A 15201-nucleotide genomic window follows, 5' to 3' on the forward strand; every position below is an offset into this window, starting at 1 on the left:
GCCTTACTTCCACCTTATTTCTTCCTAGATTCAAACAAACAAACAAAACCAACAATAACTTTTCAGGTATAAAACACTCCATGTAATATTCGCACTCACTTTGTGACGTGGACGAATTGAAAACGGAGAATGATAGTAAAAGTGTGAAATGCCAATCGTGTAACAGGTCTAAGCTCGTAGTCCTGGGAACTCCTGGTAATATTATTTATTAGAAATATCTGTGTGTAAAATATATGAGCCAAGAAGGGTGGAACTTAAGGCATGGGGATATTTTTAAAAAAAATTGGAAGAAAACTTGAAAGTCATTATTAGAAAATGAAAAGAGAATGGAATTGAAGAATGGATTTATACTCGTTTATTCTTAAAGAATAATGATAGTAATTTACTTCTACGGATAGTATACCTTTATTCCAAAAGCAAAGGGTATTAATCATTACAGAACAGATGTGTTACATAAGATAATTATGTTACATAAGTTTTTTTTTGTTTTTTTGAGAGAGACAGGGGTCTCGCTCTGTTGCCCAGGCTGGAGTGCAGTGGCAGGATCATAGCTTATTATAGCCTCAAACTCCTGGGCTCAAGTGATCCTCCCGCCTCAGCTTCCCAAGTAGCTGGTACTACAGACACACACCACCACGCTTGTCTAATTTTATTATATTTTTGTAGAAACAGGCATCTTGCCATGTTGCCCAGGCTGGTCTGAAACTCCTGCTCTTAAGCAATCCTCCTGCTTTGGCCTCCCAAAGTGCTGAGATTATAGGCATGAGCCATCTTTTCCAGTCCTATTCTGACTTTTTAAATCTTTTTTTAAAAAGATGTAGATAGACCAACAAAATAAAATAACTTCCCTATGGTCAAATAGGAAGTATCTCTCAGAATACAGCCCTACAACAGTTTTTCTGACTCATAGAATGTTTCATTGTGTATGTCTGTGCCCCTTCTACATGTTTTTCTAAAATACTGAAAAAAATGCAAGACCATGAAGCAGTGATTCCCATGCAGTTAATGGGCGAGTTTTAGACCTCCTTCTGCAGAGAAGGGAATAAAAATTCTAGTTTTAATGAACTTGATTGATCATGTCTCCCAGTCCTCCTCTGATTTTACTCTGTAATCCATGACTGGATCTAAATTCAGTCTGAAAGATCACTCTGTGTCTGTAGACACTAATTTCCTTAAAATTTGAACAATCCACAATAAAAATTTCATAAGGCCCTGCCAGATGAATCACCGTGAAAGATTTGAGTTTCCTGGAAGTTTCTTGGGGCCTCAGAAATACTCATAGCAAATACAAGTAGTGTGCAGCCTCAAGAATAGAAAATACTTTATTCCATTTTGTCTTCTACTATTTGGCCTGACATATAGATTCATAGCAGTGCTCTGAAGCTGGAAATTTTTACCATTATCGTTAGTGGCAACACTCCATAAATAATGATAACAGAATTGCACTGTGCATGAGCCCTGTTTCTTTTCATTAATGACTTTTTAGGTGTCTTTATTGCTAGGTTGTACTCTTTTTCAGTTGTGTGAATAGCCATTGCAGATAATATCACGGATCCATTTTGGGGGACCTCGGTAGTTGGAAACCATTGGGTCCAGAACGGTCTTCAAAAACCCTACTTGCCTAAAGCAGATCCTACTGACGTGTTTCTCCCTTTAATCTGTGTTTTCTTTAATCTACAGTTTTTAATTAAACTCTCAACCTCAACAGAGATTCTTAGCATAGAAGTTAAGAGAAAATACAAATAGTGATTTCTATGCCCCCTCAGAGACAACCAACTAAAACAAAACCCACTTTTTTTTTTTTTTAACCAAGCAGTTTAAAATTTTTATCCTGCCTGAAGGAGGAAAGAAACAGTGGGTTCCCTCATTTTTTTCTTTTTTGGTGTTCTTACCACATATATCCTTTAGAGTTCATTTTATCATTCCTAAGGGGGTGTTCAAGAAGAGAAAGAAGGATCACTGGTGTTCTTAAATCCAAACATTCACCTTACTCTCTACTTCCTCCTTTAAAACTACCTATAGAGCATCTTCATGTTAATTTGTTACAGATGCCTCAAACTCAACATCTCCAGATGATTTTCTCCCCTGCCCCTCTGCCTTCTTGGATCTGTTCTTCCCCCTGTGCTGCCTAGCACTTTGACAATGCCCACTATCAACCCAGTCCTCTAAATTAGAAGCTTGGATGTTATCTTCAGCTTTTCCATTTCTCTAATTCCTCATCACGTCATTAACTGAATCCCATGAATTCCATTTTCTGAATGTCTTGCAAATTCATTCCTCACTGCCACTGTATTAGTTCAGCCTCTCATCATCTCACTCTTGGAACATGTGTTCTTTCTCATTCTCCTAACTGTTGCAAATAAAATCGCGTCACTTCCTTGAATAAAATCATTAACTGGTTTCTCACTTTAAACAATATAAATTAAAATTCCTTAGCACAGCATGCAAGATCATTTTCTGGCTCTTGAGAGCCCCATCTCTTGCCATGTCTTTTTAGTGGTCTGTGCTCAACCGTTCTGTGTTACCTGCAGTATACCAAATATGTAATAATGTTTCACTTCTCCACACTTATCCATATACTCTTTCCCTTTTCCTGGAAACTCATCCTTCCCTTGTCTTGCCTTTAAGGGTCTTATTAATCCTTCAAATTCATCCAAAAAATTATTTCCCAGCAGAAGAATCTTTTCCTACCACATAGCAGACAGTTTACAGAATTGTTGTGATGATTAACTGAGATAGTTTATATGAAAATATTTAGCTAGGAAGCTCTATTTAAACATAAGATACTATATAATGACAATACATCTATTAATTATTAAATAAAAGCTAATGTCTGCTTTTCATTTCAAAAGGCAAAATGAATGCTACGTTGATATGAGAAAAAAACTCTCAAATCATTTTGATTGAATTTAAGGTTCTTAACTTTGATATGAAAAACTGTAACTTTTAAGCATAAGTGTCTTCCACCTTGATTAAATTATCATGCAAATACTCCACAAAGTATTTAAAAGCATTTATTAACTAACTGATTTTTCAAGGACTTTTATTCAATTATTCTGGTTTGTTTTTCTGGACATTAGGCATAAATTACAAGTGTAGAACTATATTAAAGTATCTTCTATTTTATAGCTTTTAAATGATTTTACTATTCTTATGTTATTTGATTCACAAACAGAGAGCATTACCCCCATTTCATAGGTGAGATCAACTCCTTAGGAAGGCCATATTACTGAACATCATGAAATTGATCAAAAAAAAAAAGGAAGAAGAAGAGAAAGGCCATATTGTAATGCTTTCTAAAAGTAAAGTGGTATAATGTGACAAAACTAGGTAGGGGCAACCTAGTAATGTAATACTAGTTATTCAGCAACTACTACTCTCCGATGCCAAAAAAAATGAGCTACTAGTTTCTTCTATCTTTCCGAGTTTCAGATTCTTGCTTGGGACGACAAGAATATGCAGTAATAGATTATAATTTAGGAAGAAGATGAATTACCATTACAGACACTACTAGAGGAGAAAGCCAGAAATATTTGGCTCACTTTGTTTTTCTTGATTAGGAAACCAGAGTATATAAAAACAAAAAGTCAAAGAGTATTGGGTATTCCACTAATAGTTCATAGTCTAAAATACCATGGAAAATTTTGCACTATAATTAAAAATTATATACTTACTAAAGCATTTAAAAAATTTATACATTTTGCCTCAAAACTCAGAGGCATCAAGGAATTCATTTTTATTCAAGTTGCTTGAAATATAACAAAGAAGGAAGAAATTCTATTGGAAAATCCTATGGAGTAATAGTTCTGAGGCTATCTACTCATATTTGGTGATAGAGATGTAGTTTCCGGTGTCATTTCAGACTGGTTTGTTGTATTTTGGATTTTAATGAAAGAAAATTAAAACAAAATCAGTAAAACATCATTTATAATTAGAGCATCTTCAGTTTTCTACATTCTACATAAATAGAGTTTCCTTTTTTTTTTCTTGTTGTTGTTGAGACAGATTGTCACTTTGTTGCCCAGGTGGCTGGAGTGCAATGGTACAATCATAGCTCACTGCAGCCTCAAACTCCTGGCCTCAAGTGATCCTCCTGCTTCAGCCTCCCAGGTAGCTAGCACTAGAAGCATGCACCCCTATGCCTAACTAATTTTTTAAATTTTTTTGTAGAGATGGAATCTGGCTAGGTTGACCAGGTTATTCTTGAACTCCTGGCCTCAAGCAATCCTCCTGCTTTCACCTCCCAATGTGCTGGGATTACACATATATGATTTTATTTGAAAACAAAATTTCCCTGCTAATTTTTAATGTTTAAATCACGGGGGGACTAGAAGAGTCATAACTAGAAGTAAAGAGAATTGGAAGAAAAGTTTTTACAATCACATTAGAAGAAATAAACACTTGAACCAGAAAAGTAGCAGTGGAAATGGAAAGTGTATGAATTTGATATTGTTAGAGTAGGATCAACAAAATTTGATACTTGATTATGTATATCGGAGAAGGTAAAGTCAAACGCAATCATAAGATTTGGAACTGGATCATTGGGACAATGGTATTGATTTTAGTAAAAACAGCAGTGCAAGTTTGGAGAAGAAGATAGCAAGAGGATTGGCTTAACTGATGGACATGTTTCTGGCATTTGAAAGGCTATTGGCACATATAGGTGGAGAAGTCCAGCAGACATCAAGAAATTGCAGGTATGGAACTTGGGTGGGAAGTCTGTGCTGGAAATATAGAATTGGTGGTTATTCATGTACAGGTATTGGCTGTAGCCAGAGAGTAGATTTGATTGACAACGGAGAAGTATAGAGAGAAGAGACAAGAAGAGTAAAACTTAAAGAACCACCAAAGTTTAGAAAAAAGGAATTTGGAAGAGTTGCTTTTGCACTTGTTATTCTCCCTACATATTTGTTTGCAAATTCCTAGAAAGTAGTAACAGTTTTACTGATTTTAGTATTGTCAAACAGCACTTAGAATATTGTCTGTAAGAAAGTATTTGCAGGATTAAAATGATGACACTTAGAATATTGTCTGTAAGAAAGTATTTGCAGGATTAAAATGATGACACTTAGAATATTGTCTGTAAGAAAGTATTTGCAGGATTAAAATGACAATGTGTATTTAACCCAGCTAAAGTAGAACATGGTCTGTTAATAACAAAAATAATAATTTGTTTCAAATATATGCATGCTGGTTAAATTGTTTTAGAAAATGTTAATATTTAATTAACTTGATTAATAATTTTCATATGCACACACATGCATATGAACATATATGTGTTTATCATCTATCTATCTAGTTTTTTGTTTTCATATTTGGAGTCTGTAGTAGATATTTTTGGAGGAGTATGCCTAGCCCGCAAGTCAACAGTTCCCTTGCCTCCAAAAGGGTCTAAAGAAACAGGTTCCTGACTGCTGTTTGTTCTGGACACTAGAACCTAGCTAGACCAATTGGATTTTTTTCTTATGATTTTTTTTTCTTTTTTGAGGTGGGGGTCTTGTTATGTTGCCCAGGCTAGTCTCAAACTCATACAAAATGACTGATATCCTTATAAGAGAAAAAACACAGAGACACAGAAAGACACAGGCAGGGAGAATGCTGCGTGACTACAGGGGCAAAGATTGGAATTGTGCACAAGCCAGAGAACACCAGGGATTTCCAGCAACAAGAAGAAGCTAGAAGTGTCATGGAACAGATTCTCTCTCAGAACCCCCAAAAGAAATCAGTCCTGATGATACTTTGATTTTAGATTTCTGGCCCCCAGAACTGTGGGAGAATACATTTTTGTTGTTTTAAGCTTCCAAGAACTGTGGAATTTGTTACAGCAGCCCTAGGAAACTGGTGTAGAGGACAATTGCGTTTAAATATAGCATGTGGGTGTTAGGTTTATAATAAAGAATATTCTGGCAGTGCAATACTAGAAAGAGTTTTCTTTTCTGCAAATATACATCCCCCCCACCCCGGCTTTTTTTACTGTGAAAATTGCAGAAGTTTGAATTAAGAGATGTGGATTCAAAAACCAACTCTGCTACTTATTAGATGTGGTCTTGGGCAAATTACTTAAGTTCCCTTCGTGCCCTGATTTCCTTATTTATAAATTGGGGAAGATTAAAAAGTAGAGCTCTATGGTTCACAAATTCAAGATACTGGGTGTCTAAGAAATTCTGGATAATAAGTTAATAGTGCTAATTTGCGTCTAAGATGATATTGAGCCAGTTTCTTCCAATGCAAAACTAAATTAAATTCATAGTTTTAGTTTTATTTAAAATAATTTCCTTAGAGACCTTTCATTATTGTTGCTCATGGAAATCAGATTAGGTATACTGATCACAGTACCACTGCTGGAAGTAATTCAAATTCTGCTTAAGATTTCCTAGGCTAGTTTATGGATGTTTGAATAAAATTCAGTACTAATAGCACTGTAATGTTAAACAATATTTTGAAATTAGACTTATATAACACCTTGCCAATGATCCATATAATGTCATTTTTAATAGACTATTTTTTAAAGCAGGTTTAGGTTCACAGCACATATAATGTTTTTAGAAACATTCATTGACTGAATTCTGGTTGTGTAGATTGTAGTACAGTATTAGAAGTTCAAACATGTTGATTGTGGATTGGTTGAAAAATAAGACTAAATAACATTATTTAATATGTTATATATCTTAATATTCATAAGTGACATGTCCTAAGGCTTTCCCGACTCCCCAGTATGTGAATATTACTCTAGGACAAAATTACTTTGTTGGTAAATGGCCATATTATTGCCTATGAGTATAAAATGAGATGATAAATAACGACAGCAAAGCTACATTCAGCTGCACATACCAAATGATCAGCTGACTAAACTTAATAATTTAATTAACTGCAAGCAACAGCTTTATAGTTCCATAAAATTCACAATTGTGCTTTAGCAAAATGATATATTACTACCTGTCATGATAACCTTCAGGGTCATTTACAAATAGATACAGCCCAAAGATTAAATCTGTAATGGTTACATTCAATGAAAATCCTGCTACCTGAAAACTTTATGAAAATTTTCATGCATCATTGTACAACTTGAAAAATAAGTAGTTGAAACTTGAGAGCATGACCATTTTGAAAGCAGTTTGAATCTGATGGATTAAGGCCCATTTTAAATGAACTAAAATTTACTCTTTGGTTTTTATGGCTTCAACACTCACTTTTAAAAATAGGCCTTTATTAAGACTTCTAAATAGATTGAAGTTCTTTCTCCCATTATTGAAGATAACAGATCTATCAATCTAAGAGAATGGACCATTAATATTATTATTTATGCTTGTATTATTTTTATCCTAAAAGATATGTGGATAATTTCCCACTTTGGTCTACAGGAAAGAATACAGTAACTCAATATGCCTTTTTTTTTTTTTTTTTTTTTTGAGACAGGGTCTGACTCTATTTCCCAGGCTGGATCCAGTGCAGTGGCTCAATCTTGGCTCAAAGCAGCCTCAACCTCTTGGGCTCAAGTAATCTTCCCACCTCATGCTCCCGAATAGCTGGGACCACAGGCGTGCACCACCACACTTGGCTAATCTGTTTATGTCTTTAGGGACACTGGTATTCATCTGAGGAGTCAGTGCCTCTCGAAAGCTGCCAAAATAACTTGTAGGGACACTTAAAAACTAATTAAAGAAAGCTTTACCCAGCAACATTAAGGGAGTTAAGATAAAATGTTCCTGATGCTGTCAGGTGAGTGTGATTTTTATTTCCTTCTCTGAATATTTCTTTTTGGTCCCTGCTATAGCAAGGCTTATGCTGTTACTTGATGGCACATTTTATTCAAATAGTATGAATGAGCGGAAAGGTGCCAAGGATGAATCTCCCGAGATTTATGATAGAATCCTCTCCAGAGAGAAGAGAATTTTACTCTTTGGTAGTTATGGTGACACTCTTCTTCTGTGAGGTGAACTGGGAATGGGGCAAGAAACAGGCATTATCAGTCAGTGATTTCTGATCAGATCCTATACCTGAAGTTAGATGAATCAGAGCAGGGCGAGATCCTCTCAAAGACCTGACTCACTAAGAGCATGTCCAGACAAAAGTGATCCCCCAATCTGTAGTTTATAGTATTCCTAGAGCTCCACTCAAATTTGTACCCCCAAATGACGAATTGTACAATGGAATTCCACAGGAAGATTCAGATTACAATGCGTTGCTTAATTTGTATAACTGTGAATTTTCTACTTATTCTTTAAGGTCTTGTTTAAATCCCATGAATACTTCCCTGCTTATCTATCCCAGGGTGATATTTTCTTCATTTCAATTTTTAGTAGTCTTAATATGAATGGAATATTCAATGAAATATCACCAGGACACATAGTTCTTCTTTTAGATTTTAGTATCCAACGATATCATAAAGCTACTCATTGCAGAAGCTGCGACTTATATATTTACTTTGTATCATTCAGAATGCTAAGTTCCTGATTCATAATAGAGCTCAACATTATTTGGTTGATCAATTACTCTTTCTCTTTAGCTTTCATTCTCAGTGGGTTATTTTTCTATGATTTTACTATCTAGAAGAATTAACATTCCATTGGAAACTCTGATAATTGGGAAGATAATTTTTATAACTTGATAATTTCATTTCATAATCGATATTATGATACATAATTCTGCACTTACAGAACCAAAAACAGTAGAAAACAGTTGTTTTTTAGTAATTCTAAAGAGAAAAAAATTTTAAGTAATTAATTAATTTATTTATTTGTTATTGTTAGTTGACAAATTATGAATGTGATGTTATAGTAAATGTATGCAGAGAAAAGTTGACATATCCCAACAAGTGATTATATTTCTTAATATATAAGATATTTTATAATATGTTAGAATATACTATGCAAGTATGTAAGAAAAAGTGACTGTGTTTAAGTTAATTTTCATGAATATAACGTGATTAGATTGATGAATGAAAACACATAAGACTTGACAGGGAATTTCTAGATTTGTATGACTGGGAACAGTTTTTACAATTGGCAACAGACACTGGAACCATCTTTTGGCAACTAGTATAATCATTTGAAAGCCAAGAAATATGTTTATATTCTTTCTTAGGTACTGGTCCTCCTTTTTTGCTACTGACAAATGAAGGTTGTGCTAGACTTTATTTTATTTTATTCTTTGAGACATGGAATTGTTCTGTTGCCCAGGCTGGGGAGAGCAATGGTACAATCACAGCTCACTGCATCCTCCTACCTCTCCCGGCCCAGGCAATCCTCCCACCTCAGCCTCCTGAGTAGCTAGGACCACAGGTGCATGCCACCGTGCCAGGCTAATTTTTAAAATTTTTTGTAGAGATGGGTGTTCCTATGTTGCCCAAGCTAGTCTTGAACTCCTGGCCTCAAGTAATCCTCCTTCCTTGACTTCCCAAAGTACTGGGATTAGAGGCGTGAACCACCGTGCCTGTCTGACTTTATTTTTTCTCTAACTGTTCATTAGGTAGCTTCCCTGAAACTGATCATAGCTTTCCAAGGTCTTGGTAAAAATTTAAATAGTTTTTCCCTCTCATTCTTTTTAAGGAAAATGCCATATATATTTTTATGTTTTAAGAGTGATTGTCTATATGCAGATAATATTAAAATCTACATGCTACTGATTTAATGATTATTTGTTGCCTACCCATAATTAAACTAATTTTTGTGAAATTAGTTCCAAAAATCACAAAATTAACACTTACCATATTAATCAATCAATAAAATATCTTCAAGGAGTTTCTGATTAAAAGTATTTAGATGACAACAAACCTGAGTAAAAATTTTGCCAGCTTGCAATATAGTCAAAATGAGACTACATTAAAGCAGGGATCAAAATTTGAAATCATTTTTTAAAACAAAGCCAACCACACTAGTAGAAAGAGGTAAGAGGTTTATTTTTCATCAAGTGTTAAGAGGTTTCTATGCCCACAAAGAATTTACAGGTATCATCTGATAGTAGATATAAGTAGAACAGAGTATAAATGATATCATTTTTCCCATGATGATATATAGTTAGAACAACATTAATAGTGGCAAAAAGAAGCTAGGAGAATGCAGTTCTGATGTTTCTGCCCTTCATAACCATGCCAAATCATTTTAATATGCATATGAACATGAAATCATCTGCATTTATAATCCTTATCTGCTGTTGAACTCCATTTATGCTTTTCCAACTAGCAGTCTAGAGCAATAGCACTTTCTTCAATGCAGTATGTTTAAATTCATATGTCTCACCCTCATCTTTATGATACACTTTCAGGCAAGTTCAATCTCTCTACTCCTCTCTGCCATTAATAATATGTTTATTTTTCTAGTCAACTGGGCTTGAAACCTTGAAATAATCACTGATTTCTTACACTCAAAGCAGCTGTAACAAAGTTCTAATGAATATTTCTAAAATATATTATTTCTATGGTCGATACTACAATACAGGTTCTTAACATTTCTGGTTATACTATTTCAATATCTTCTAAACTAGACCAATTTCTCCTAGAGACAGTATTCTCTTGCTTCTGGTTCATGCTAAATTGGTTACTATATACATTTTTCTAAAATGCTATTTACATATATCAGTTTCCTGAAACACACAAATATCGTCTTGCCTGTGGCATAAAGTCCACCTTTTCTTAGCTTTGGCATGCCAGGTTCTGAACACCCTGGCCTCAGCCTCTTTCCCTCCTCTTATCCTTTTTTTCTCTCCATTCCCTCCCTTCCCTCATTCCTCCCTTCTTCCTTTCCTCTCTTTTTCTTTCATTCTAAAAATAGGAAACACAGACAGAAAAGAATATCATTCATAAATGTACAACATAATGAATTATCACAAAATGAACATACCACTCAGGTAAAGAAATAGAAGGCTGAAGCATGATAACTTTTGGGGTGTGGAGCCCATATTTCTTATGTTCTTTACTACTCTATATTGGCTGTCAATAGATTTCTGGCCTTCTTAAAATTCTTACTATGATTTCAGTGTAAATTGATACAAGTTTATAGTGTTCATTCCTAAAAGCAATAGAAAAAAATGAAAATAAAACAAAAAGCGTGAATTTTGAGCTTGTTTTCTTGCCAGAGTCTGAAAACCTTTCTCATTAAAAAAAAAGTGCAACATAGTTTTGTAATTCTGCTGAACCTCTGGCAAATTCAGTTGAGGCACATTTTTTGAGCAGTGCAGTGAGTGTAGTTTTGACTATTGTATATGCAAACTCTTATTCTTTTCTTGTATGCCTTTCTTATAGAGGGCATAGGGTTACAGAAAGGGTTAGTGGTGAATGATGCTACATTTCTGTTTCTTGTCTTCTGTTTCTCAATCCCCAATACCAAAGTCTCCTGCAGACATCTGAGATACTTCTTTTGGACTTTAAACTGGCATATTTTAGTTCCACATTGAAGTTCTTGACAAAGTTTGACCTCGTATTAGTACTTCAACAATGGATAATTATGATCTGAGGCACTTCATCTATAAATCAAACCCGGTAGTAGGAGTATTCCCTGCAATGACATGCAGCAATTGAAATAGTCATCTTTTTATTTTTTGGTAATTATTCTACCAGTTTGGAGTGTAAAAGTAGAAAATATGATGCTGCCATTACATTGCTAAGCAAGCAGAAGGATATCCAACAAGGAACCACATATATATTTAAGTGTTCATGACTACAAGCCTATACCTATTGAAAGATGAGCCTTGTATCCAGAACAGTGATGCGCACATATTCTGTGCTAAGTATCATTTGAATGAATTTTTTAATATGTGTTTGCACCAGACAGAGATTTTATATGCAAAAATAAAAAAAAGAAAATCCTCTGTCTTTTTATGCTTTACTTTAAAAAAAAAATACAACACCTGGATTTTTGTAGAGCATATTAACTTAAAATTCTATTTATAATCCCTTGATTCATTATATTACTTATACATTACATATATAATATATAATATCATAATTAGCATGGCTTGGAAATACATGCTTATTTTGCTGCTTCTTCTCTTTCTTACCTTTTTGTTTTCCACATACGAGAAGAAGGGTCATATATGTATGTTATCTCTTTACTCCAATCATGATTACTATGGTTTTGTTCCTGCTTAGCTACACATTATATTCCAAGCCCAGCTGCTGCCTTATTTGAATGTTTCTTGAAGAAGGCATTGTAACTTTAACCAAGCAGCCCGTATTCTGTACCTATGTTTTTCTAGGTTATTGTCCAAGGTGCGGGCCAGATAACTTTTAAGAAAGTCATTTCTAGAGTCCCTCTGAGTGGTCTCCAGAAATTGTGGGATTACCTTTTCGAAGCTGATATGAAACTACAGTTAAGTGGGTGATGAGCATGAATGACCTCAGGCAAAAATTGCAAAGCAACTTTCTTCTCTGTTCATAAGTACTATGTAAAACAAATATTACATATATAATGAGTATGTATCAGATTGCATTTCAAAATTAAAAATGTTGGTGCTATTTTTTCCCCACATAGGGCATAATTATCTTTGAGAAACTATTAAAAATTAGGGAAAAGGTTATCCTTTAACAGAATTGTGTGACAGCACATTGCAGTGCGCACTAATGCTTCTCCCCAGGTCCCAGTGTTACATTTCCTTCTCTACTTTCTGTGATTCTTGCCTCTTTTTCTGCTAGACCCCTTCAAATATCTGCTCAAGGGTATCATGGCCTCGGTCACATTTTCTTTCATTAATTCTCCTCTTAAAAGGTCCAGTGATGCTAAATTCAGTTATGTGGAATATACCAAACCCATTCATTATAATTAGAGAAATCCTGGGATACATACCACATTCAGGATAGGCAAGTTACTATATCATAATGTCTGTTTAGATTTAGTTTTTTAAAATATTGCTCAGTGTCTTCCAGGCCCTTGTTGCTTTTCATCCTGATTGACCAAGTCTTCTTGTAACCAGATGCCTTGAGTCAGTGGCTTTCAGATTAATTCATCTTTATTCCTACCTCTCAGTTTAATGTTAGAGCTATTTCCCCACTTTCTTTGTCTCTGACAGAACAGAGCTCTATTTTTTTGGACCTTAGGTTAAATTTTGTTTCTGGTTGAAACTACTCTCCTGAGGCTTCCTAGATCCTGTTTTTCAAGAATTTTTCAATCCTTTCCTCTGTGAAGCCTTCCTTGCCTATTTTGTATAGAATTTATGTAATCCCTCTTCAAATTTTCACAGCATTTATTTTTTAACAGTACTTATTTTCTATATTATTCACTTGGTATATCTTCAAGCTGGCAATTTAAAAAATGTCTATCATATGGTAGATCCCATGCTAAATATTGGAAATATGAAGATAACCAAATTAACTATCCCAAGTCTTAAAGAGCTAATAATTTAGTGGAAGAGATAGTATGTTACAACTAATCTCTATATAATTTTATAAGTATACAATAGATGTCTGAAATGTTATGGGAACATGGATGAATAATTGATTAATATGGAAAAAAGAGGAAGTTTTACAGAAAACTATAGGCTTATAGGAATTAAATGAATGAATATAACCTTTAAGACTCAGCTTTTGGGCACCATTTCTTCCTGAAAGTCTCCCGTAAGTCTCCAGACTACATTTGATCCCCTTTCTTCAGTGGCTAGATATAACTTTATTGTAGCGCTTATCCTATTATACTGAAATAAATTCTATAAATTTGTCTCCCTACTGTACCCTAAATTTCTGGGAAAAAGACTGTATTATTTTGGATTCCTGATACCTAACGCAATGCTTGCTGAATAATAGATGCTCAATAAATGTCTTTTGAACTAAACAACAAAACAACAAAAAACATGAGTGTTTGGAAATTGCAAGTAGTTTTGTGTGGCAAATTGTGAGAGGCACAGGAGAGGAGAGTGAAGTGGCTAAAGATAAGGCTGAAAAATAGCTAGGAAAAAGTTGTGAACAGCCTGATTAGGCAATGTATTATTCATTATCCTTTTATATGCATATTTCTTGTTAGAATGCATTCTTTAGAGACAAGGATTAAATCTTACATGTCAAAATATTTAATTCAGCATCGGGCACAGATCCTTGCACATAATAGATGTTCAGCAAATCAAAGGAGAGTTAAATCATCAGATGACAGCATCCACTTAAAAGTACTTTGAAGATTATATTATGATTCAATGATTATTCATTGATAATAGGCAGTGGCTATACTCTTTCCTAGGTAATGATAGAGGGAGTATTCTTTTGATCCATTGTTTTCCTGTGAACAGAACCTATGTGCATTCTGAAATCATGAAACTATAAACAAACGTAAAATATTAAATAGCTACTTTTTTGTATATATTAAGTTTTGGACTCTCCACTCATAAAGAAGTATCAAATGAGAAGAAAACTAACTACCACGAGCTTCTTTTATTTTTAAATGAGGTTTTTGCATATGTCCTGGCATCAAATATAGAGTCTGTTGAATTGCCTGACTTTGTTATTAGCTAGACAAACTGCCTGGCTCACTACAGCTATAAGCTGGTAGTAAGAATTGACTTAGATAGTATGAATAATATAAATTACTATTGAAACATAAGACAGAGTTTGATGCTGTACTATGCTGGTAACTGTTAACAACTGGTTTTCTAGAAAAAAAAGAAAAAAAAGCTCTAATCTGTAGCATATGCTGATTTCAGTGATATAAATACTTCCATTATGAGCCATTTACAGTGATGTAAATATTTCCAAACTACCCATGTGAAGTTACTGAAATACGCAGTTGGGAAGAGATGCTAACAATCAACTCTTCTGAATCTGTAAGAGCCAGCTCAGCACACTATGAGTTTGATAATAACTATTGTAATTAAAGATGTTTTTAAATGGACATTGGGTGCCCAGGACTCTTCTAAATGCTTTATATACTGTATTTCGTTTACTTTACCCAGCAACCTATGAGGTAGGTTCTACTTTTTAATGGGAATCTGTGTCTCAGAAAAACTAAATGATTTGCTCATATTACACATCAAGGAATGAGTGAACTATAGATTCAAAAACTTAGTTTGATTCGACTCTACTCCTCCAACTACTATTCAATATTGCTTTCAGGTTATAAAATTAAATTATGTTCAGCATAGTTTTCATGTTAAATGTATTTTTTATTTAATGTCAATAAATGTGATTCCTTGAAAATTTTAAGTAAAAGATAGCTATATAAATTTGCCATGTCCAACTAAATATTTATGTGACTAAATTCAGGGAAAAACTACAAAAGGAGGAAG

The sequence above is a fragment of the Symphalangus syndactylus genome, chromosome 18, assembly GCF_028878055.3.
Source record: "Symphalangus syndactylus isolate Jambi chromosome 18, NHGRI_mSymSyn1-v2.1_pri, whole genome shotgun sequence".
Lineage (NCBI taxonomy): Eukaryota > Metazoa > Chordata > Mammalia > Primates > Hylobatidae > Symphalangus > Symphalangus syndactylus.